At 35.1% G+C, this 25,152-nt stretch overlaps 1 long non-coding RNA gene across 1 annotated transcript in view; it reads right to left on the bottom strand.

The window, feature by feature from the left end:
• Positions 1-520: 520 nt before the first annotated feature.
• LOC130454578 (uncharacterized) overlaps positions 521-25,152 on the bottom strand; it is a 122,599-nt gene continuing 97,967 nt past the window's right edge. The window contains exon 6 of the long non-coding RNA XR_008912248.1: positions 521-2,474. This is a non-coding gene — a long non-coding RNA (uncharacterized LOC130454578). The remainder of the gene's footprint in view (positions 2,475-25,152) is intronic.

Consider the following 25,152-nt stretch of genomic DNA (forward strand, 5'->3'; position numbering starts at 1 on the left):
ATCTAGGAGAAAAAAACACTATTCATAAGCAGACGATAAACTGTGGGAGTAGAAACACCGAGGAAAAGCAACTGCCTGACTACAGCGGTTGAGGGGACATGACAGAGGAGAGACTCTAAATGAACACTCTAATGCAAATACTAACAACATGGCAATGGGTTCGAATCAAGATATATGTGATACCCAGTGGAATCACCCGTCGGCTACTGGGGGTGTGGTGGGGGGGGGAGGAAAAGAAAATGATCTTTGTCTTTATTGAATAATGCTTGGAAACGATCAAATAAAATATTATAAAATTTAAAAAAATAAGAAGTAATAGGTTTAGAAAAATATATTTACCCAAAGTATTCCTAATAAGGGTAAAATACCAAAGACATATAACTAATACAAGTACATAATATCAAAAATAGTCCTCAATCATTAAGTAGTTAAAAAACATGAGCAAAGAATTCTTAAAAGAATTTCAAATTATTAAGGGTATAAAATTACTTAAAATCTGTAATAAGAAGAAAAAATATAAATCAAAATAATTTGAAGTTTTCTGAGATAACCAAACAAAAGGAAGTTTTTAAGGAGGTGTGGAATTACAAGAATGTCAACATATCATAGGGATGTAGGAGTGTTCTGGGAAGAATGACTAGCAGTTCTGGTGTGAGAGTTTGTCAAGCCTTTTTCAGGGATGCACATCAACCTCTCTTGTCCATCTCTTACTCAACTCTCACCTGTGACTCCTAGAAGCAATAGCTTGCACAGTGGACACATACTGGTAAAACTATCTCAGCCAATGTCCAAGAGGAATCTCTTTGAACAATAGATTCCATTGCTAGACTTATGCCAGCAAAGAGGTAAAAGACATAATGAAAAATCCCATATCCAATATATTTATAGCAGTAGTAGTAATAATAAATAACTAGAAAGAAAAGGGACATGCTTTAATTGGGGAATTGCTAAAACAAAAAAAATAAGTATTTTAATTGATTATGACTATCATATAAGGAGCCATATTATTATCCTATATACATTCTTATTCAATCAAAATCTATGATACATAACAAGAATAATTCATACTCATTTATCTACAATGATGTTATAAAAATGATTTACCTTTACCATTGGCTATGATAGTGTGAACAGTATTGTGGAGTAATGGAGAGAAAGATTTGGCCTCAGAGTTTAAATAACCTAGATTCATATCCTTCTTCTGAATAATAATTTTGGGTCTGTTAACTCTTGGGAAGTCACTTAATTCTTTAAGGTTATAATTTGACCAAGAAAACAATAATCCAGAGAGCAGTTGGGTGGCTAAGTGGATTGAGAGCTAGGTAGAGAGACAAGAGGTCCTGGATTCAAATCTGGCCTCAGACACTTCCTAGCTGTGTGACCCCAGTCAAGCCACTTAAACCCCATTGCCTAACCCTCACCACTCTTCTGCCTTGGAACCAATACACAGTATTGATTCTAAGATTGAAGGTAGTTTTGCTTTTTTTTTTTTTTAAGAAAGTGACAATCTATATTGATCAAGAAATCATCTTACTAGGTTCCTTATAGTGCTAAAATCAGAGATCCACTAAATTTTTAAAGCTGTGTTGTGATGTATTACATCACTGTGACATCTAAATTATATGAATCAATTACATCTGATTTAAGAATAACTGCAGAAAAAATCTTTTGTTAAAGATATATGCCTGAAGTCATATTACTTTCTATCGCAATAACAATCATAAAAGTTTAAGTGTATAACATTTATTTGCAATCAGGTTAAATTTTGGCTCTCATGCAAAAAAAGCCAACAGTGGCATTCAGTTTCTCATGCTACTGAGGAATATCTATGTCCCAGTGCTCTTTTTAAAACTACAATAAGAACATTTCTATTATCTTGTGATGTGTAATAAAAAGAAAATTAGCCTCCAAATGTATGATGCTTATTCTCATTCTTCTGGCAGCTATCCTGGTCTATTTTCATTAGTTCCTGAAAACTTGTTTCCATGAATCTCTTCAATGGTATTCCCTATGGCAAGTTTTTAAAAAAATTTGATTCTATAACTAAACATGAGTCTGTTTCATTCATTCTTTCTTTCATTCAGCAAATCTCTATTGGGCATCTACTTACTATTTGCAATGCATTCAGTTAAGTTTTGGGGAGATACAAAAATGAATAATATTATAGAGGCAATGTGCTATATATAATGGAAAGAGTAGTGAATTCAGAATTAGTCTTTCCTAACCCAAGCTCCTCCACTTATTTATGTTGTCACATAACCCCTTTTTAAATAACTCAATGTCCTCATACACTGTGTAAAATGAAGAGGTTGGATGAAATGATTTGTAAGGACCTACAGGTTATCCATGATCCTATGTCTTATTCAGCTCTCATGAAGAATTCATTCTAATGCAAAGGGGTAAAAGCCAATGATGTCATTCTCCATGTTCTGAGAAGGTTTGTAGTCTAGTTAAGAGTCCAGTTGTAGAGATACCTACAGGAAAAAAAAAAAACTTAATTGAAAGTTAGATCATAGTAAAGTGCCACAAAAGAGATGAAATAATATTTGATAAAGATCAGAGGAAAGAGATAGCATCTAATTATACATTTCAGAAAAGTCTCTATGAAAGAGCTGCCATTTGAGCTGGATGTTGAAGAATAGGATTTCAATACATATATATGGGGTTGGGGAAGAAGAGGCAGAAGGTAGTCCAGGAAGAAAGTATTATGTGAGCAAATGTAGAGAAGCTAGAAGGCACAATATTCTACAAACAGTCTTAGTGAGGTTTTTTGGTGCTTGTTCTTTTGAGTAGTGGTGACTGCCCTATGTAATGTAGAACAAATGTTTGGTAGTATGGTGTAATAGAGAGAAGGCCTAAAATTAAGAAAGACTTAAGTTTCACTACTGCCTCTAACACACACCAGCTCTATCGCAAAGGGTAGGTTATTTAATTTCTCAGAGGCTCAAAGTCCTCTTCAAAAACAAAAACAAAAAATCAGGAAATATTAAAGTCAAAGTTGAATAAGTATAATATTCAGAGAAATGAAATGCATAAAGTTTAGTTGGAATGCAGAGAATATATATAATGAATGGGAGATAAAACAAGTAGAGACAAAGAAATTATGAAGGACCTTCTAACAAATTTGAACTATGTTTTAAATGTAAGCAGGTTGTACATATTGAAATTTTTTAAAAGAGAAGTTACATTCAGAGCTATATATCATGAAGTCAAATGTGGCAATAGTTTAAAACGTGAACTGATATAATTGTATATTGTGAGAGTATGGGTAAGATTATTAACAATAGGAAAAGAAAAGATTTATGAAGACATAGGATCAAGAGAAAATGAAAATTATTCAATGTATATTTAAAAATGATAAAGGGAAGAATAAGGAATATTCTGATTCTGTACCTATAATTGAGAATATGATATTGCTACTAATAATATAAAATTAAGGATTTGGTAGTATAGTTATAGTTTGTGATTTATTAATCTGATGTGGTAGTGTTAGATATCAGTAGAAATATGAGTCTAAAGCTTGGATAATTGGAATTTGAAATCATTAGAACACTGGAAACCTAAAGGCCATTACATAGAGTAAATTAATCCCCTTATTTTCCCGTAGAGTAACCAAAGTCAAGAGGAGTGAAATCACTGGCAAGGTTACACATGTAGCAAATCTACATGTGCAACCTTGCCTAGTGTAGCAGTAGTGAGATTCAAATTCAGATTTTCTAAATTTACAACTAAGAAGCTTTTAGTCTTGGAAGTCATATATTTAGAAGATACACATAAGTATGTTGGATTAGAGAAAATCACCAAGACAAAAAATAAAGAGAGAAAGGGTTCAAATTGTATCTACATGTAATCTGGAAAAATATTTTTAAAATATTTTTAAAAGAGAGAGAAGGGGAAATGAGTAGAATATTAGGGAAATGTTTCTGTTTAATGAAGCTTAAAATAGAAAGTCACTGAATGGAAGAGTGAGAAAACAGACTAAAAGGATGCCAGATTAGGAGAGTATAGTGTCACAGAAGTCAACCATGTAAAGCATATTAAGAAAGGTGTGGTAAAAAGTATCAGTCTCAAAAGAATGACCAAAAAATAAAGACTTAAAAGAAGCAAGTAAAATTTTGATTAGGAGGTCACTGACCACCTTCATAATTATAATTTTGGTAGAGAGGAATAAATAAATACAAAGATAATTTTGAAAGTGTACAGGGGAAAAATCTAAAGATAAGGAATGATGATAAAAGATCTCATATTGTACCTTCTAGGTGAAATGATATTTTGAGGGACATTTAACTTTTCTATAGGATTAATAAATTAATGCTTTAAAGGTTATTTTTCACCTAACTCTGCTCTTGATTCTCCAAACTTCTCCATCATGGCACCATATCTATCTCATTCTTCAAGATGCTTTTGCTTCTGTGTCCTTATCATATCAGAAAATCCCTCTTTCCATTGGCAAGTTCCTCATAATATTTATATCTTAAATAACTGCTCAGGAAAGCAGCTTGTTATTTGACTCCTTTTTTCTGATTCTTGTCTTGACTTTTCAGACTTCTGCCACTTTTTAACTTGAGTCTCACTTCCACTTTTCAGTTTCTTTTTCCTTTGCATATACTGTATTTGCTCATTAGAATATAAGGTTCTGGAAGGTAGTAACTGTTTTTGTTTTTTGTTTGTATTTATATTTTGAGCAATTAGTACATTTGGTGGCTCACAGTAATTTCTTGATAAATGTTCATTTGACTTTATTTTTAAGTGAAGAAGATACTATAAAAACATAAAAGGCACCATAATCTAATTTATATTTTATAATCTACCCAACCTTAAAATACTAGTGGACTCTGAGAAAGTACAAATCAAGGGTCGATATTATTTTTAATAGATTTTTTCTACTTATAAGGTAAACATTTATCAAAGATGTTTAAAAAAGTGACTTCAAGACATACCCACTACTGTTTGAGCATTCATGCATTACTTAATTTAACACTAAAAATATTAGAAATAACGAATCATGTTTTTGTAAAGCCTTTAAAAAGACAACAGTAAGAAGCCTGGTGCCAACAGGAAGAAGCTATCTGACTTGTCAACAAAGAACCAAGTTATTTTCTATTTATACGCATGAGAAAACAATAAACTGTGTTTGGTGTGGGGAATAATAGTCCTGATGTTAATGAAATAACGTGAATGTGTAGTATTCCAGAATATTTTTATATACCAAAACAGTGACTATGGTAAAAAATATATATAGTGTAAGTTCTGTAAAGATGAGAAAGCCCTTCAAAACAGAAAGGACCAAATCCATTCCATATATCACTGGAAGAATATCATCAGCTGTAAAACTTTTAAAATATATACATGGTTACTGGGCAGCATTTTTCAAGTGTGAAAAAGAAAAATTTTAAGATAAACTTTGGCGGAGAAAACGTTTTCTACATGCAATAATTTTTTCACACTTCCAAGTTGATATAAATTAATATGCAGAAAAGCACCAGGAAAAACATGATTGTTTCTCATTTTTCATGAAACCAAATGTAGCTTAAATTTGTCATCTTATACACATTTTAAAAGTAGTGTTGCTTCTAGGTTCATCTAAAAGACAAAATGCATTTGGCATGTCGTAAAATCTGTTAAAGCCTTTTTAATTAGGTAAATACTGTGGGTGAAAAGTAATCAATCAATAAATCATAATTTATTTTCTTTACAAATTATAATAATTTAATTCTTCAAGAAGTAAACATCACAATATCAGGGTCTAGAAACCAAAAAGGAAAGCCTTCAAAGATATCGTGATCTCTTAGAAAGCAAATCAAATATAACTTTAAATTTAACTTAACACAGTTTATATAACTATGATCTAGATTTATAGATTCATAAGAATAGAAATTGTCCCAACTGGTCATTTTCCTTCTTTTAATAGTCCTAAACAATGGAGAATTTCTATTTTTCATTTTAAAGAAGATTTTGTAACAATAAAAATACAATAATAGTATCTATGAGGAAGGCATGTGAGATTTCATTAGAGTGGACCTCATTTTGTGAAGATTATACCCCATTCTTACTTTCTCATTCCAAAGGTTTCTTGCTATTTTCCTTGACAAAATATTTGAATAGTCACTATCTGACAAGCTAGAAGCTTTTGACAGGGTCATAGGACTTTTTGATACCAACCCAGCATTCAGGCCCCTTTTCCACTCATCCTTTCCCTTGATGATGATACCTTTTACACCATTTCTTCTACTTGGTAAAATGTTACAATCTACATAAAGTAGTCCTGGGTCTTATAAGAGGCACACAATTTTATTCTTCTAAGACTAAAATGTTCCATTTTCCATGGACTTATAGCACAGTTGGAATTAGATCGGTATTAAGAAGGATTTAGGTATTCAGGGAAATGGCTTAACAAATTGGGGTAGCTGATGGTTTTGGAATACTATTGTGCTGAAAGAAATAATAAACTGGAGGAATTCCATGGGAACTGGAATGACCTCCAGGAATTGATGCAGAGTGAGAGGAGCAGAACCAGGAGAACCTTGTACATAGACACTTTACTCTGGTATACGGTATGAGGTGTGGGTTTATGCCTAATTTCTGTCATACTCTTTTCCAGTTTTCCCAGCAGTTTTTGTCACACAAATAAAATCAGATCTAAACAAATAGAAAAACATTAATTTCTTCTGGGTATGCTGAGACAATATAATGAAATATAATAAAAATGACAATTCTTCCCAAATTAACTTATTTATTCAGTCCCCTATCAACATACCCAAAAATTATCTCATAGAGCTAGAAAAAAATAATAACAAAATTCATGTGGAAAAACAAAAGTATTAGATTAACAAGGGAATTAATTTTAAAAAACAAAGTTTTTTGGCTTAGCTATACCAGATCTCAAACAATATTATAAAGGGTCAATCATAAATGCAATCCTCTGGTGGCTAAGAAAAAGAAATGGAGGACCAGTGGAATAGACTAGGCTCTCAACACACAATGGGGAATTACCATATTAACCTAATGTTAAACAATTCCAAAAATTTAAGCTTCTCAAAAAAAATTTTTTTTGACAAAAACTGCTGGGAGAAGAGCTCTTTTGTGCATTACTTTTTTAACATTGTCAAGGGGTTTTCCTTGCTTTTATATCCTTTTGAAGGGCTTTTAAAACCACCTTTGGTTTTGGGGATCACTGTAAGTCTCCCATCTTGGAGCTTTAACAGAAGATCTCTCAGTGTAGTCTCTGGGGGAGGATTGTTGGGGGTTTGAGCTTCCCTGTCCTCTGGAGGCTTTTGATTGGCTTAAAGTCCAGCAGTCAATGAGGATGGGTATGGAGCCTGGGCTTCCCTGAGTTCTGGAGACTTTTGATGGGATTAAGTTCAGCTTAGTTGGGGTGGGTGTGCTCTGAGTCCAAAACCCCTTGGAATGCTGGAGCAAATATGGAGGATCTCCACAGTTCTGGCCAGGCTGCCAGGTCTATGCTCCCTCTCTAGCTCCTTCCCCACCTTCTATGTTGGATGCTCTGAAATTGGCACAGCCCTGCCTGCAAAGTACATCCTCCAGACCAGTACCTTTGCCTGCCCAGAAGTTCCCACTGCTGCTGGAGTCTCAGGGCTCTAGTTAGGAGGGGGGAATGGGTCCTAGGACTTTCCTTCCGTCTTCCCGTTAAACCTGAGTGTTCTCAGATTCCGGCTTTTCAGGGGGCATACCTTTTGAATTAAGTCTAGCAGGAGGATTTCTTGGCACTGTCTTGTTGTTAAGTTTGATCTTCAATCCCCTGGGAGCATTCAGTTTGTGATCGGTAAGGAAGGGTTTTCAGAGGTCTGAACTTCTGCTCCTTCTAGGTCTCCATCTTGACTCCACCTCCCTAAAACTGCCTTTGGAATTGTTATAAGGGTGGAATATTTGAATATATATTTTATTAAAGGTTTGATTATTTTAACCCTCAGGTTCTGAGTGATGGCAAACCTGAAACCTTGACTTGGACAATAGATATTTACCTAGTGTCCCAGGGATTGTGCTAGGTATTATAGATGCAAATAAAAAGCTAAGTTACTTCTCGTCTCAAAGAACTTACATTCTAATTATCAGGGGAGAGCAGGGTAGGGGTTACAACCCTGGTGGAAGAATCATGGCTAGAGAAGAAAAATTTGGAGAGTCACCAGGAACTCTGAGTAAAGCTAGAGGGAAGCACATTATAAAATCTTTCTAATAGGATTAGGAATATTAATTTCATTTTTTTCCAGAAAATAAGCAAAAGCAAGAGGCAGAAGTATGGTTCACTTAGATAGATTACAGGGCATAGCCATAATGGCTAGGCTCTAGGATAGGTCCCCTTTAAAAAAAATCCTACATTTCCCAATTTCTTCCTCCTAGGGAATTGAAGAGGCAAACTGATATTGACAACAGCTAAGTTTAATCAGCAGAGAAAAGTGAGAAATAATTAAAAAACAATTTTGATCAATGCAATAATTGTTCATGAATGGCTTTGACAAATGTTATCCACCTCTTCACTGAGAGATGATGGATCAAAATGCAGAAGATGACTAATGTTTTTGGATATGACCAGTGTGAGAATTTGTTTTCTTTTATTGTGTCTGTTACAGACAACACTTTTTTTTCCTTTTCTCACATGTTAGTGGGTGATACTCAAGAAAAGGAGAAAAAATATGTTTATTAATTTTAAAAATAATTTTAAAGATCCATTCTAAGAGATAAAATAGCACAAAGGATATGTGGGTTAGTAGTAGAGGTAAAGAAAACAGGTCAGGCCAGGAAGAAGTCCTCTACCCCAGCTTCCTATCAGTAAGCTGTTTTGGGAAACTATACTACCCCTATTCAGATACATTGTAATACGCAATAAAATATTTTCCATTTTTTCCTAAAGCACTATGGAATTCAACCAAAATTCAGTTTGTAGGTAAAAGACAACTAAGTGCCTAATCCAAGGTAACTAACATGACTCTTGTCCTTTAAAGATGCTCTTGGGGAGACAAACATGAATTTCATAGAAAAGGTGTGAAGAATATTCTCCAGAAATTGACAATAGATTTTTTACTCATTAAAAGACGTTCAATCGATTACTAAAGCAATTTTGCATTTGTGCTAGAAATGTAAGACTAGATGTGAAATGACAGTGAGAAATGCATCAACCAAAGTGTAAATGTCTAAGAAATCTTTGAATACTAAAAGAAAATCTATAAATTCAATGAGAAATCCAATCCTTGCATGAGAGTGCCTACCTACTGTGAAAAGCTAAAGGCTCTTCCTAAAAGCAAAATTCTTTTCATTGAAAATTGTAAGCCAATACAGAGCAAGGCACTGTAAATCATTTCAGTGGATTTGAAATAGCATGTAGCATAGCAATGCTAATTGTCTTGATAAAATAGCATACATCATCTAGTCCTGGAATAACAGCTAGCATAGACATGATTATACAGGAAGAGAAAAACCAGAAATGTAGTTTGGAATAAAAATACTCCCTGTCTATAAAGGGGACCCATGGAGGTAGATTTTTGCTGAAGTTAATGAAAAAAGAGCCTATAAAATTATAATAGTCAAGGGAGGTTGTGTGTGTTTTAGGGAGATGACTTTCAGAGTTTGCTAAACTGAGTCTTCTATAATAAGAAGTCAGAAAAACACTAATTGATGTTCAATTGATTTTTTTTCTGACTATGTGGGCCAGAATTCCTAAGGGCTACTTAATTGCAATAGACCATTAGGGATACCAGTTGGAAACTGAATAGCTCAGCCAACAAACTCCCTTTCTACAATGAATTTTAAATAAATTTGTGTTAACTGCATAGCTATAGAACTTCCATGAATGTTGCTTATGAGGGTAGTTCACAGCAGGAAATAGTGAAATAAAATTATGCCCAGTTGTTAACATTACTTAACTCTTGCCTCACGTGAGAATAATTTACCTTATAGATAATGACCAGCTCATTCTGGCCAGACTGATTTGAACTTTGCTCATCTGAAAATTTCTGTGACTTTTTTTTTAACATCAGACAATCTCCTTTCCTGACCAGGTAAAAGATTTTAACCTATATACTTCACAAACAAGTCAGACTTGTACATTGGTTGATGATTGCCTTTTGACCAATGACTTTGTGTGGTGATATCTGTTTTCATTTTTCTTGAATTGGTTATCTTATTTAGGTTGGCTTGAATTCTTGGCAAAATATTATTCCTCAAGCCTTGAGATTTAAGCACACTCCTTGAAAACTAAAGATTTCTTTACTACTGTATCCTACCTGCCAGGTAGGTCAGGATAGGAAATTCATCGTTAGATATACCTTCAAATGTCATTTAAATTTATGTGGACCTAAAACACCTTCATTTGATATTTTCTCCTGTAATTATTGATACATTTTCATCTTAGGCAATAACATTTTTGCCTAAGAAAACTAAAGTTTTCTCTGTAATTTTCGTTTTTAAGTTCCAGTATGAAGAAATTTCTGCTTAAGATTAATATCCTACTTCCCAAAATACAGGTGCGCCATAGTATAAAGAGCTATGGCAAAGAAGGAAGAGATCAAGGAGGACTGTCAACTTTATAGGAATCTCAGAGAAGAAGTCTTGGGCTTCTGCCTCTAGTGTATACAACTTTTTAAGAATGGAGAGAAGTGCAAAGAAGTGACCATTTTTCTACAAATTCTCCTCATGATACCTTTCTGTCAATTTTCTACAAATTCTTCACATACCAGCTTTCTATCCACAGATACAAAAATATGAACTACTATTTCATTATCCAAACATTCCTAATAAACCTACATTTTCCTGCAACCAAAAAGAAGTCAAGGTTAACTGGAAATAAATAGAAATGTAAATTTTTGAAAGATTTCCTTCTGCTGAAATTTTATAAATTTTAATTTTATAAATTATAACAGGGATCTCAGAGCAATTGTAACTGAATTCAGAATCATTTCATATAAACTTCCTAAAGCCAAAGAATAGGAAATCATGTGAAAGTGGCCCCTCAGCTTAAAATGAGACAGTATCTCTTTGAAGTATTACAATTTTGTCTATAAAATGATAGTTTTAGAATAGATGACTTCTGAGAATTCTTCTACCCTAAGAACCAACTATTCTAGGTTCAAAAGCATTTTATAACCATAATAGTTTAATAATCAAGAATATGTTCATTGTGAATGTGGGTACATCTTCTACCAATACATCACAATTTATTTTTAGTTAACAAATCCTCTTTGAGGAGTTGCTATAGCAAAAAATATATCTTCATCTTGTAACCAAGATATAGAGTGAAGTTGATCCTTGGTCAAACCATCTATTACAAGAACAAAAGTCTCCACTTGTATAGCTTCCAAGGGCCCAGGGTCACTTCTCCAAGAAGAGACATTGGTAGTAGAACTTCAGTAAAGGTTGTAAACAGCAAGTACTACATAAATGTCACATTATTAAACTCTAATGGTTTCAGAACAAACTAGAGAGATTAACAGGTAGAGTTTCTGATACCATTCTGTCTTCAAAGAGGTGTCTATATTGACACAATCTCAGAATTTTCAGACAAGTCATATCCAAACTGACATTCTGCTCTTAGGTTTATGATAATTAGAAATGGAAAAGCCTTCTTTTATGTTCTAGTCTATCTACTCACCAATTCAAGATTGTTCCCTATGGCATCATTTCTAGTCCTGTTTCCAGTCCATTTTTTAGTGTCTCAAAATTAGTGAGATTCCATTACTTCCCAGGAGAGGTATCGTCTTTAAATTGTTGCCTGGTAAAATGAAGGTCTTTTATAAACTGCCTCTTTAGGTGTCTTTCCAATTACTGAGCAGCCCTGTGCATGCTGCTCATGAGGTGATAATTGTTTCTAATGGTCTGTAAACAAACTTCCTTTAAACTATTAACCTTCAGATTCCTCATTGGGAGACTTTGGAAGGCTTCAAGAGATGGATGCTGCTATCCTTATTTCTTTACTGCAGCAGGAGCTATGTTAGGGCAAGGATATTTTTTTAAAGAACTTTGCAGTCTTGATGTTCTTGTCTATAGAAGATGGAATGGAAAAAATGATCCCTTTAGGCTCTAAATCTTAATCAATCATACAGATGCATCCTTTAGAAAGGAAATAGTGACTCTAATTCAAGCTCCAAACTATACTAACACTAAAACAAAGAGTCTTCCCCGTCTAGTATTTTGATTTTGACTGCTTCCTCCTAGAGATATCATACCAAACAAATTCAGAAAGACCACAGCATTTTAGTTAGAAGAAATGTTAAAGATTATTTAGCCAAAGTCCCTTATTTTGTAGACTTTATAAGAAATTGAGAAAATGACAAAAGTCACACAGCTATTAGTGGCAGAACTTTAATTCAAACTCATGTCTTGTAACTCCAAGGGGGACAAAACATCTCATTTCACTAGATCATGATGCTTTGCACTATAACGTACTACCTCATTATATAGCTCAAAATAATAAAAGGCAAAGTTTAGGAGAGGGTCTGATATTTAGACAGCAAGGACATTTCTTAGAGAACCTTTAACATTTGGTCATTTGTTTTTTATAACCTCGCAGGCTTTTTTTTTCTTTACTTTTTTAATGTCTTTAATCTCTGTAAGATTTAAATTTCCATCATGTACATTTTTCAAGATATGCCTTTTTGAAGACTATGAGGAAAGATCTAAGAGTTCACATTGGACCCCTACAAGATGCTTGGTTACATGGACTTTTAGTAAATCATCCTATTCTTGGCTAAAAAACTGCATGCTTGCCTCTCTGCCAATGAACTAGAATCCTTTGAGAAATATTCCTATTACTTTGGAAGGGTAAAGTTGGCTCAAACTGAATCAAATCCATTGAGATGTCACTAGCAAGTTTTTCTTTTGTTGTATTTTAGTCATTGTTGTTAAAGGAAATAAAATACAATAGAAAAGACTCATTCACTCCTCAAATTTTCATAGAAACTATTTAAATTTTGTTTCTCAACTATTTGGATACCTATGTCTCCTCTCACTTCTTTTTCTGGCTAAGATTCAAATCACAAATCCCATATTTCAGCATGAAAGTTTTTTTTTAGTATTTTTGGGCAGGAAGAAAATCTGAACTGCCAGGAATCTCAAGAGCAAATCTGTTTCTATAGCTTTTCCAGTTTGAGGACAAGCACTAAACTTGTCATTTTTACAATGATTATCATTGTCACCCCACCAAGTTTAATATCTATGTTTTGCTTTTATCTTTGTAGCCTAGGTGCTTATGACACTACTTGGCACATGAGTAAATGACTAATAAAAGCTTATTAATTGATTAAATTCACAAATGGCATTCTAACAAGAAAGCTATACATCCTCTTCTAATTACTTGCTCTTTTACCTTTGAAAAACTAGTCATGTGGCAATTTGCCAATCTTTGGGTTGGGAAATATTTAAACTTACCCAGGGGCTCACAAGATTGAAAAAAAAAAGTCTCCATTCAACAAATATTCGTCAACCATCTATTATGAAATGAGAAAAAATATTTAAGTGCTTACTATATATACTATAAGTCCTATGTTAAACAATGGAGATAAAATATATAAAAATGAGACAATCCACACACTATAAAACACTTCATTAGCAATGGTGAAGATTTTCAAGGGTTCAAATGCCCAGGGGGCAAATCCAGGTTCTCTGTGAACCACTACCACCCTGTTATCAGAGAGAGAGAAGGGAGGAAGTTCAGGAAGTCCTTGCTTTGGGCAATTGGACAGAGGGTCAGGGCATGCAAAAAATGTCCCCCAGAATTGGGAAGAGGGGGAATGGAGCAGTTCCCTGATGCCAGGGCTGGCACTCATGCCAATACTTCTCTAATGCTGTACTATATTCTAATATGTAGAGGCAACAAATAGATAGAAGAGATGCCGAGGGAAGGACAATGGGGGGGGGGGGGAAGAACGCAAGGATAGTGACTTAATCAAAAGTGTAGCCAAATGTATTGCTTTCCTGAAACAATAGGAAGATGGTAGTATGGAACAGACATCTGTCCATAAATGGAAAGACCTCTTTAATAGGCAATGGACTTCCATACTAGAAATCTTTGAACAAAAGCTTGAAGACCACTTATTATATCCATTGTAAAGAAGATTCTTTTTCAGCTACAATTAAGAAAGATAGCCACTGAGTTAATAACAAGTTTTCTAAATAGTACATGAGAAAAACATATGCAAAAATAACTATAATAAAAAAGAGTATTATGACTCCATTCAATTCAATAGCATATCCTTTTAGTAGCTACTATGAGCAAAGCACTATACCAGAAGCTGGATATTCAATTACATCAAGAAAGCTGATGCTTTCAAAGACTTTATAAAATATGAAATATGCAGAGGTAATTGTGATGAGATTGAGGAGGAGGTTCTAGAAGGAATATAAGCCCTCGAGTATCAAAAATCGGGCAATTTGTTATTCACAGATTACAAGAGTACAGCTCTCCAGCCCTTCAGTCCCAAGGGTAAGCATGAGTGTTGACTCAGGCATACAGTGAGGTCCATCCACCATCACGCCATATCCAATCTATTTACAAGGTCTACTGATTACTACCTTCATAACATCTCTTGTATATAATTCTTACTCTTTAATGGCATGGACAGTACACTGGCACAAGGCTTTATCACTCCAAACTCAGATTATTACAGTAGCCTGATGTATGTTCTGCCTGTGACAAATCTTTCTCCACTCCATGTCTGTCCTTGACTAACTGATTATCAAAGCGATATCTGACCAGGTCATTACTCCTCCCTTTCCAACTCAAATTCAAATGGTTCCTTCTCACTTCAAGAACTAAATACAAGATTTTCTGTTTGATGTTGAAAACCTTTGATAACTTGAACACCTCTTCTAGGGTTCTTACACTTTACACTTACTCTTACTTATGTACTCTGTGATTCAGTGACAGTAACCTCCTTGCTTTTCCTTGATTAAAACACTGCATCTCGACTTCCGGTCAAGATGGCAGCTTATAGAAAGCTAAAGTTCAGATCTCTGGAAACCCTTCCCTACCGATCTCAAACTATATGCTCCTAGGGCGCCAAAATTCAAAACGATCAACAGCATAGACCTTGGGAATCTTCCTCCTGGACCTGGACCTGGATAAAAAGGTAAGGCCCCCCACAAAAGCCAGAACCCAAGATCACTCGGACCTAAGGGGTAAGAGCGTGGAGTCCAAGGCTCCGGGAAGCCGCGGCCCATCCCCCCTCAGAGTGCAGGGTCATCTGAAACAACAGTAACCCTCAGGGCCAGCAAGACAGCCTCACGGGCCAGATCCTTCTATCCAAGTCTCAGTGAAAGTCACTGCCCTCAGAGCTCCCAGAAGCTGTGGCCCCTCCCCCATCAGAGAGCAGGGTCCTATGAAACAACAGTAACCCTCAGGGCTGACAAGACAGCCTCACAGCCAGCTATTCTGAAGGCAACTTCCGGAAATCAACCCGACCCAGTCGAGGGGGCACCCAAACAGCAGGGAAACAGAGAGAGCCAGGGAAGAGTGTAACCCCCTGGCCAGATCCTTCCATTCCAGTTCCAGTGAAAGTCACTGCCTTAAGGCATACTCAGTTCAACCCAGGGAAAGCTCATAGAACCGACAATCTGCCCAGGACTAAAACCTCTGAACACCAGACAGAGATAAGAAAAGCTAATCCTCCCCATTCAGAGATGGCAAACTCCACAGAAACACAGAAGCCCCAAAATCCCAAGAAAAATAAGAAGAAAGGGGTGACTTTGGACACATTCTATGGAGCCAAAATACAAAATACAGAGGAGATAGAATACGATACACAAGAAAATGCTCCAAAACTTTCCAAAGGAAAAGGAATGTCTCCACAAACCCATGAAGAATTTGAATCAGAAATGACCAAAAAGATGGAAGCCTTCTGGGAGGAAAAGTGGGAAATAATGCAAAAGAAATTCACAAAAAGACTTGTACAAAAATATTCACAGCTGCGCTCTTTGTGGTGGCCAAAAACTGGAAAACGAGGGGATGCCCATCAATTGGGGAATGGCTGAGCAAATTGTGGTATATGTTGGTGATGGAATACTATTGTGCTAAAAGGAATAATAAAGTGGAGGAGTTCCATGGAGACTGGAACAACCTCCAGGAAGTGATGCAGACTGAGAGGAGCAGAACCAGGAGAACATTGTACACCGAGACTAATACACTGTGGTATAATCGAATGTAATAGACTTCTCCATTAGTGGCAGTGTAATGTCCCTGAACAATTTGCAGGGATCTAGGAGAAAAAAACACCATTCATAAGCAGAGGATAAACTGTGGGAGTAGAAACACCGAGGAAAAGCAACTGCCTGACTACAGCGGTTGAGGGGACATGACAGAGGAGAGACTCTAAATGAACACTCTAATGCAAATATTATCAACATAGCAACGGGTTCAAATCAAGAAAACATGTAATGCCCAGTGGATTTATGCGTCGGCTATGGGGGGTGGTGGGAGGAAAAGAAAATGATCTATGTCTTTAATGAATAATGCTTGGAAATGATCAAATAAAATATTAAAAAAAAAACACTGCATCTCACTAGACTTGTCATTTTTTCCTACCTATCCTCCATACATCCAATGTTTTCCCTCCTCATCTTTGACTCTTGGCTTCCATGCTACCTCTTAGTACCACACTAAATTTCACATTTTATAGGAGACCTTTCTCATTCCTTCTTAATTCTAGTAGCTTCTGCCTTTTGATTGTCACCAATTTATCTGGTACATAGCTTATCTGTATAAAATGATATACATGTTAGGAGGTTGGTAGGAAAAGGAAGGGAAGGAAGGTCAGGGGGGAGGTCCAACCTACTGGGTAGGGAAATTGATCAGGGTTCTTCTTAGGTAGGCTAGGGAGCAGATTAAATCAGGTTAGACTCCAGGGAAAGTTAGGTAGGTTTATTTATTTATTTAATTTCATTTAATTAGTCAACTTAGAACATTATTAGTTGGTTAAAATAACCATATTCTTTTCCTCCCCTCCTACACCCTTTCCTGTAGCTGATGCCCAATTCTACTGGGTTTTACATGTGTCCTTGATCAGAACCTATTTCCATGTTATTGATGTTTGCACTAGGATGATCATTTACTGCATCCCCAATCATATACCTCTTGAGCCATGTAATCAAGAAGTTATTTTTCTTTTGTGTTTCTACTCCCACAATTTTTCCTCTGGATGTGGACAGTTTTCTTTCAAAGAAATTGCTCTGAGATATTCAGGACTACTGTATTACATTCTATTGTACCACAGCATATCAGTCTCTATGTACAATGTTCTCCTGGTTCTGCTCCTCTCACTCTGCATCACTTCCTAGAGGTTGTTCCAGTCCCCATGGAATTCCTCCACTTCATTATTCCATTGAGCACAATAGTATTCCATCACCAACACATACTACAATTTGTTGAGCCATTCCCCAATTGAAGGGCATCCCCTCATTTTCCAATTTTTTGCCACCACAAAGAGTGCAGCTAAGAATATTCTTTTTTTTTTAAACATTATTTTATTTGGTCATTTTCATACATTATTCACTGGAAACAAGGATCATTTTCTTTTCCTCCCCTGCCCCCCCTCGCCTTTCCCTCTCCCATAGCCGATGCATGATTCCACTGGTTATCACATGTGTTCTTGACTCGAACCCATTTCCCTGTTGTTGGAATTTGCATTATAGTGTTCATTTAGAGTCTCTCCTCAGTCTTATCTCCTCCAACCTGGTAGTCAAGTAGTTGCTTTTCATCGGTGTTTTTACTCCCACAGTTTATCCTCTGCTTGTGGGTAGTATTTTTTTTTTTTAGATCCCTGCAGATTGTTCAGGGAAATTGCATTGATACTAATGGAGAAGTCCATCACCTTCGATTGTACCACAATGTATCAGTCTCTGTGTATAATGTTTTCCTGGTTCTGCTCCAGGAAGATTTTTTTTTCTCCACTTAGAATTCATCCAGCTTTCATCTTAAGTCTTAAAAAGCAAGCCTAAAAGTATATTGAAAAGATAAAAAACCAAAAATGGATCAACTTGCACAAAAATGTTAATAATAATCCTTTTTGTGGTGGTGACAAATTGGAAATTGAAGGAATGTCCACTAATTGGAGAATAGCTAAGCAAATAGTGGTATATCATTGTATGGAATACAATTGTGCTGTAAGAAATGAGGAATAGGATGATTTCAGAAAGGGCTGGAAAGACCTACATAAACTTATGAAAGAAAGAAACAGAAACAGAACCACATTGTACACAGTAATAGCAATATTGTGGCATGATCAACAAAGAAAGACTTAGCTACTTTCAGCAATATAATGATCCAATACAATTCTGAGGGACTTATAACAAAAAGTGGTATCCTCCTCCAGAGAAATAACTAGTGCAGTCAGAATGTAGATCAAATCACACTATTTTTCATTTTAATTTATTTGAGTTTTTATTTTGAAGGTTTAGTTTTATGTGAGCATTCTCTTATAACAACAAATAACATGGAGGTATCTTTTGCATGATAATACATGTATAGTCCAGATCAAATTGTTTACCATTTCCTAGAAGGGAGGGAAGGAGGAAAATTGAATCTAATAAGTTCAAAAAACTTCTTTGGAAAATTATTACATGTAATTGACAAAATAAAACATCTTAAAAAATTTAATGAAATACCAAAAAAAAAATCAAGCCTGACAGAGCTAGTAATACAAGTCATTGTCTATGTACATGTTTGCATTTACATAATAAAATCTCAATTTTTCAAATACTTAGCTCCCTTTAATAGCAACATCTTCAAACAGTATGAAATGTTTTATCAACATTAACAAATCTAAAACACATAAATTTCTGTGGGAACACTTGTAAACTTTCATTCTTGCTCAAATTATAATCTTTTTGATTTCATGACAATCTGGAACCTCTATACACTTAGCTCCTGGGCTAACTCATGAGTGTCCCCAAAATAAATAAATAAAAGGTTAGGTTTTTAATTGAAATGTGTTATTTTGCCACACATTTCAGATCTTACTGCTGCAGGCAAAAATAGAAGGATAATGAAAAGCTAATATTTTCATAATACCTAGAGACATTTGAGAGTTCTCCCATTATGAAAATTAAAGACAAACAAAAGCAGGTTAGCCATGAAAGAAAGCTAAAACAATGAGACAGTTTTGACTCTGTAGTTAACTTGATGTTTTATTGCTTCTGTATACTTAAAATATAAATTTGGGAATATAACAAAAGGTCAAAAATTAAATGTGATTGAACTTCATCAGATAAATGTCATGTACAGTTAAATATTTAATGTTACCAAGATTTACTCACTTAATCCAAATTAACAGAATGTCTTCTATACAAACAGTCATTTTTTTCTTCCATCAAATAATCATACATAACAAGATAGATCTAGTATATATTACTTGTGCAAAATGAAATATTTCTGAATATATTTCAATTCAAGAATAATTGTCCTGGTAGCAGTCACAAAATGAAAATTCTTAAACATATATTCCAAGTAAATACTCTCTAGGCACACCAGTCACCAAACAGTTGAATCATGATCAGAACTAATGGAGACATTATTAGTAGGAGAGTTTTATACTTTTAGAGGAAATAAACTTCCTTTAAACGCAGCAACATTTGCAATACACAAAAGTCTTTGGAGTTTTCATGTAATCTATAGCCGATACTGATAAGCTCCCCTATTAAGTCTGGCATTACTTCTCTTATGGTAAAAAGATACTTAACTCAGGTAGGAAAATGTGATTAAGACATTTACTTCAAGGAAGTGCAATGGAAATCCGTGACTAAAAACGAATCAGTCAATAAACATTAATGAAGCACTTACTGAGGGAAAGGAATTGTGCTAAGTTATAGGGACACAGATATGAAAACAAAGCCACAGTCTCTTCCCTCAATGAGTTTACAACTTAATGGAATAAGTCAACACACAAAAGGAAGCTGAAAAGGTGGACTGAGGTACCTGACATGCAAGAATGATGGAATGGCACAAAGGAATAAAGCCAGTCGGAAATACAGAGATGTCTGACCCGAGTGTCCACTTTAAGTGGACGTTTGGTAGAGAGCACTTATCACATGTCAGTACCAGCTCTGAGTCGATCGAGCAGGATGATAAGGTTCCTGATAATGAGACTCCTGAGAGGAAGATGGAGAGTCCGAAGGCTTGTAGCCAGATAGGGAATGGTGAGAAAATGTATTGGGGAAATAAAACAAATTAGAAGGAATCATTTAATTAAAAATGGTCATGACATAATTTCTTTCAATTATTGGCTATGTTTTTTGAGTATCCATAAGATTTACACTTGACTCTTATGGGTGTTTCTAATGTTGAATACAGTGAAACATATCTATAACACTGACTTTTGAGGATAGAAATAGCACCCACCTTTTAGCATAATTATATACCTACCAGTAGGTTTTAGTTGTTTCTATATCCATCTTTTATGGATTTTTAAAGGAAAATAATTAATTCATAGTAAACCCTAATCAGTATAATAAAGAACCATATTATAATATCTTGTGTTATCTTAATTAAAAAAAAAAACCTTACCTTCCATCTTGGAATCAATACTGTGTATTGGTTCCAAGGCAGAAAAGCGGTAAGGCCTAAACAATGGGGGCCAAGTGACTTGCCCAGGGTCACACAGCTGGGAAGTGTCTGAGGCCAGATTTGAACCTAAGACCTCCCATCTCTAGGCTTGGCTCTTAATCCACTGAGCTACCCAGCTGCCCCCATATTAATTCTTTTTTTTATTTAAATTTAAATTTAAATTCTTAAAAGCCCTAATCTTACATCTTAGAATCAATGTTGTATATTAGCTTAAAGGAAGAAGAGTGATAAGGGCAAGGAAAGGTGAGTTATGACTCTCTAGGATCACACAGCTAGGAGTATGGAAGGTCACATTTGAACCCTCCCCTCTATAGGCCTGGATCTCAACCCACCAAGCCATGTAGCTGTTCTTTTATTATATTTTTATTTTTAAAAAATGAACTTCTAGTAACAACATCTCAGTGAGCCTCTGGATCTGGTATGAAAGAGAGAGGAAAAGGAAGGGGGCTTAGATTCTTGTTTTCACACTGAACCAGGGCCAGATCTCATTAAAGCACATAAAAACTCTGGTCCCAGTGGCCCACTTAAAGCTTCATGGGATAATGTACAAATTTCAAATTCTGAATGTAAACACGCACGTATTGACATCATGAGGGCCACGACTCTTTTTAAGTGAAAAAGTAGATCAAATCTGATCCAGATCAATATTAGAGTCCATATTTTGCCCTTCTTGGACTGTGTCAAACGTACATTATTGCCCTAACAAGAAATTCAGAGCAGGTCAGAAGAACATCTGTCCTGCTTATTTCAGTTGTATGTGGGTAGCCAAAGGAATTTGATTTTATAACATCAATATAACTTGGAACGCGGAAAACAAATGTATCTTATTTATTGTACAATGTTATTATACTAACATGCTCTGCAAATGGTTAGTGACATTTTTAAGCATTTTTTTGTTTTCCATTTCTTTCTCAGTGCCATAATGCAATGCTCATGGTTTGAGCACTAGACTTCAAATGAGACATCTATTCAGAACATGTTCAGACAAAATGAGTGGTTTCCTTAGTAATGGGGTCTATGTGAAAGCCTCCGGCACAACCCCTCCCACTAGTCAGGGTTTCCTTTCGGTTTGGTAGTTTACACATAGGCTTTCAAAGAGCATTATACAGCTGGCTAGCATGCCTCAAATCTTAAATGGATAAACCATTGAATATTCATTGCATTCTAATAAAATGTCCCTTTTATATAAAGGTTAAGGATCTGAGGAATACACTAATGGAGAATTGTGTTTTCTGCAACCTATCTACAAAAGAAAAAAAAAAAAAGCAAAATCATTGTTCTTAACTGAACTGCTGATGTTTCACATGAAGATATTATAAAACACATGTCTTAGTTGCCATCCAAATTATCTCTATTCTTTTCCCATCATGCCAACAGATTGCTGCTTCTGATGCTTTAATTTACTGCACAGCAATCATCCTTGACAGAGCTTTGAGATATAACTATTATGAAAAGGGCACACTCTACCCCCTTTGTAACTCCTGAAGTATAAGAAAAAAAATTATTAAGCCATTTTAGCTAAACTAAAAGAAAGTTTCTACATATGTGTATGTGCATACACACATGTTTCCAGGACAACAGCACAATACTTGGGAAGACAAATGAAGCATATTCTATAGAGTGATACAATTCTCCTTCATCTAGAATATTGACTGAGAATGACAGCCAAATACAGTTAACTAGGTCAGACCAAAAATAATAAAATACAAATACTGTCTTTTTATATTTAATACTTGTCTTCAAGCTTTAAAATCTGTAGACATTTTCTTACTGCATTCAGATCAACCAAGAAAAACAAAAACAAGAAGACGATAAAGGAACTTGTTCCTCTTTTTCAGATGAGAAAACTGGGGTAGAACTATGTTATTACTAGCATACTAGAGCAACATCATTTTAAGTCACTTTTCTCTCAAACTATAATACTAACAAATAACAAAAGAAAACCATATTTAAAGCTGAATCTAGATGCACAAGTAAATTAATGGAAGACCAAAAATTGTTAGGTTTGAAGGAAAGTAGAATGGTGTTATGGTAAGAATTCTGGTTCTTGCTTTTGAAAAGAGTGAGAAACCTGTGTTCAAATCCAACCTCATTAACTCAGTAGTGGTATGCCCATGAGTAAGTCACTCAACTACTCAGTATCTTAGTTTTTTTCATCTCATAAGCAAATTACAAGTTTATTGTAAAGATAACAAATGAGAAGTGTTGTGTAGTTGTGTACTGTAGTGGCACACACATGTAATTCCTTTTCCCAAGGTAGCTGACTGATGGATCACATGAGCTTAATCAGGAGTTATGTATGTACTGCAGTTGGCCAAGGAAATCAGGAACTATACTAAGTGTGAGACTATTATGATGTGAGGTTGGGCAGAGAGTGTACCAGGAAGTCCAAGTCACTAACAGAGCAGGTTTTAATATTCCTCTGTCAATTAGTAGAGGAACCAGGCTCTTGAGTGATTACTAGAATTCTAGCATGGGAGAAATGTGGCTAGAAGGAAGGAAAGAAAGACAGAAGGAGGAAAGAGAAAATTAGGAGAGGAGAGGAGAAGAGAGAAGAATTAAAGCATTTTATAAAGGTATATTTCAGCTACTGTTATTTCTATTCATATTAAATATATTCACAAATTGTGGTTTTCTGTACTGTATTATATTCAACTGGGTTAACTTACGAAAAAAGATTCCTGATAGTAATATCAGACAGCCCAGATTTCAAGGACATTCACACACTGAATTTTGCCTTAATCAATTAAACTATAATTTGTAGAAAAATTGCTCTTATTAATCCTCAGTGGTAAAGGAGAACATCTGGCCACTATCTTTTATATGATAACACTTTAGATGTTTAAGGTGAGTTATTATATCATCCTCCAGACCTCAATTATCTCCATTTAGGACATTTATGTATTTCTTATCTTCAGCTTATGTTTTATGCTCTTCTACTACCTAGATTCCAAATTATAATCACAGTTTTCACCATATAATTTAACACCTCTGGTTAAAAGGCTCAAAATTCAGTGGTGGTACTTAGCTTTCCAATATTCCTTGCTTTAATCCAAATTTCAGCTGCTGATATAGGAAAAAAAAATCAAACACATTAGAATTTGATATTCCCCATTACCAGTGAGGTATGATTTACACATAGGATACTGATCGCACATCAAGGCAGCGGGATATGTATTAGACAGCTGTCAAAAATTGGTTATTAAGTCGCTAGTTACATAACAAAAGCAATATCTCACCATTTAAGGATGTTAAATGGAAATAGTTATCAAATGTGCTGGGTCAGAGAAATCTTAAAACTGAACAAAAGATGAGAAGCAGCCATAGTTATTCATATGGAAGTATTTTTTAACAGTTGATACTTCCATTGCCAAGAAGTAAGTTGCTTATTAAAATCACTGGCAAAGAATCTCTCATGCTAATGAGATAATTCTACAAAATCAACATATCTTCTTGGCTAAGGCATATCATTATCATGAAAACCACTTAAATTTTACATTTTGAAATAATACAAAATGGTAAGACCCAGGGCCCTTCTTTCTCACATTGTTGGTTTTCCGCAATTTGTCAAAAACTCACATAAATGGGAATGGCTCTTCTTGGGTCTGGATCCCAGAAATCATGTCAGTGTTCCTGGGAAAGAAAGGACCCTTAAGTAGGAGATCAATTACTCTATATTTGTTGTTGTTGTTTAGTCACTTTTCAATCATGTCCAATTCTTCCCTGAAGGCATTTGGAAAGAATTAATGAATTACACTGATGTGGCCAGATTATTATGAGTGGCTAATGTGCTGAGAACACAGAATAACTATATTGGTGGTCTTTGAGAGTTTCTTGGGGACAATGCCCTTTACCTTCATCTCTATTTAGTAGTACCCATGGGAGATAATATCCATAACAACTCAAATGGAATCCATACTTAAGTATACTCTCTTCACTTTTCTTAGCCTCAGTTTCTCCATCTGTAAAAATGAGATTAATGATCCTGTTCACTTCATAAGGCAAATTGGGATCAGACTACTTGAACAACTTTGAGCATATCTGACCCTTTCTTTCTACTCAAAGAGTTTACCACCTTAGTTCAGGCTTTCATCACCTTTTTGCTTATATTATAGCAAAAGCATCCAAATTAGATTCACTGACTCAAGTTTCTCACCATTTTTACACATTACTGCCAAATCAATCTTCCTGTAAATCTAGATATGAATCTATGACTCCCATATTCAACCCAAGGGTGTGACTTCCTCTCATATTTAGATCAAATATAAATTACTCTGTTCACCTAAACTTGGCTCTAATCTCTTTCTAGCCTCAATAGACATTTGTTCCTCTCTGACAATCTGAGATTCTTCCAAATTGTCTCTCCCACAAATTACTCTGACCATCCCACATATCTAGAAAATAGTCTGCCTTAGGCACCATCTTCTGCATGAAGTGTTTCCTGATCCTACTGTTGTTGCTGTTTTCTATTTAACTTTATATTTATTTATTTAAATATTCATTTTATGTCAGTGCTGAAAATTTTTATACATGCATTAGTTATCTTCCACATTAGAATGTGAGCTTCTTGTGAGCATGAATAATTTCCC

The sequence above is a fragment of the Monodelphis domestica genome, chromosome 5 (assembly GCF_027887165.1).
Source record: "Monodelphis domestica isolate mMonDom1 chromosome 5, mMonDom1.pri, whole genome shotgun sequence".
Lineage (NCBI taxonomy): Eukaryota > Metazoa > Chordata > Mammalia > Didelphimorphia > Didelphidae > Monodelphis > Monodelphis domestica.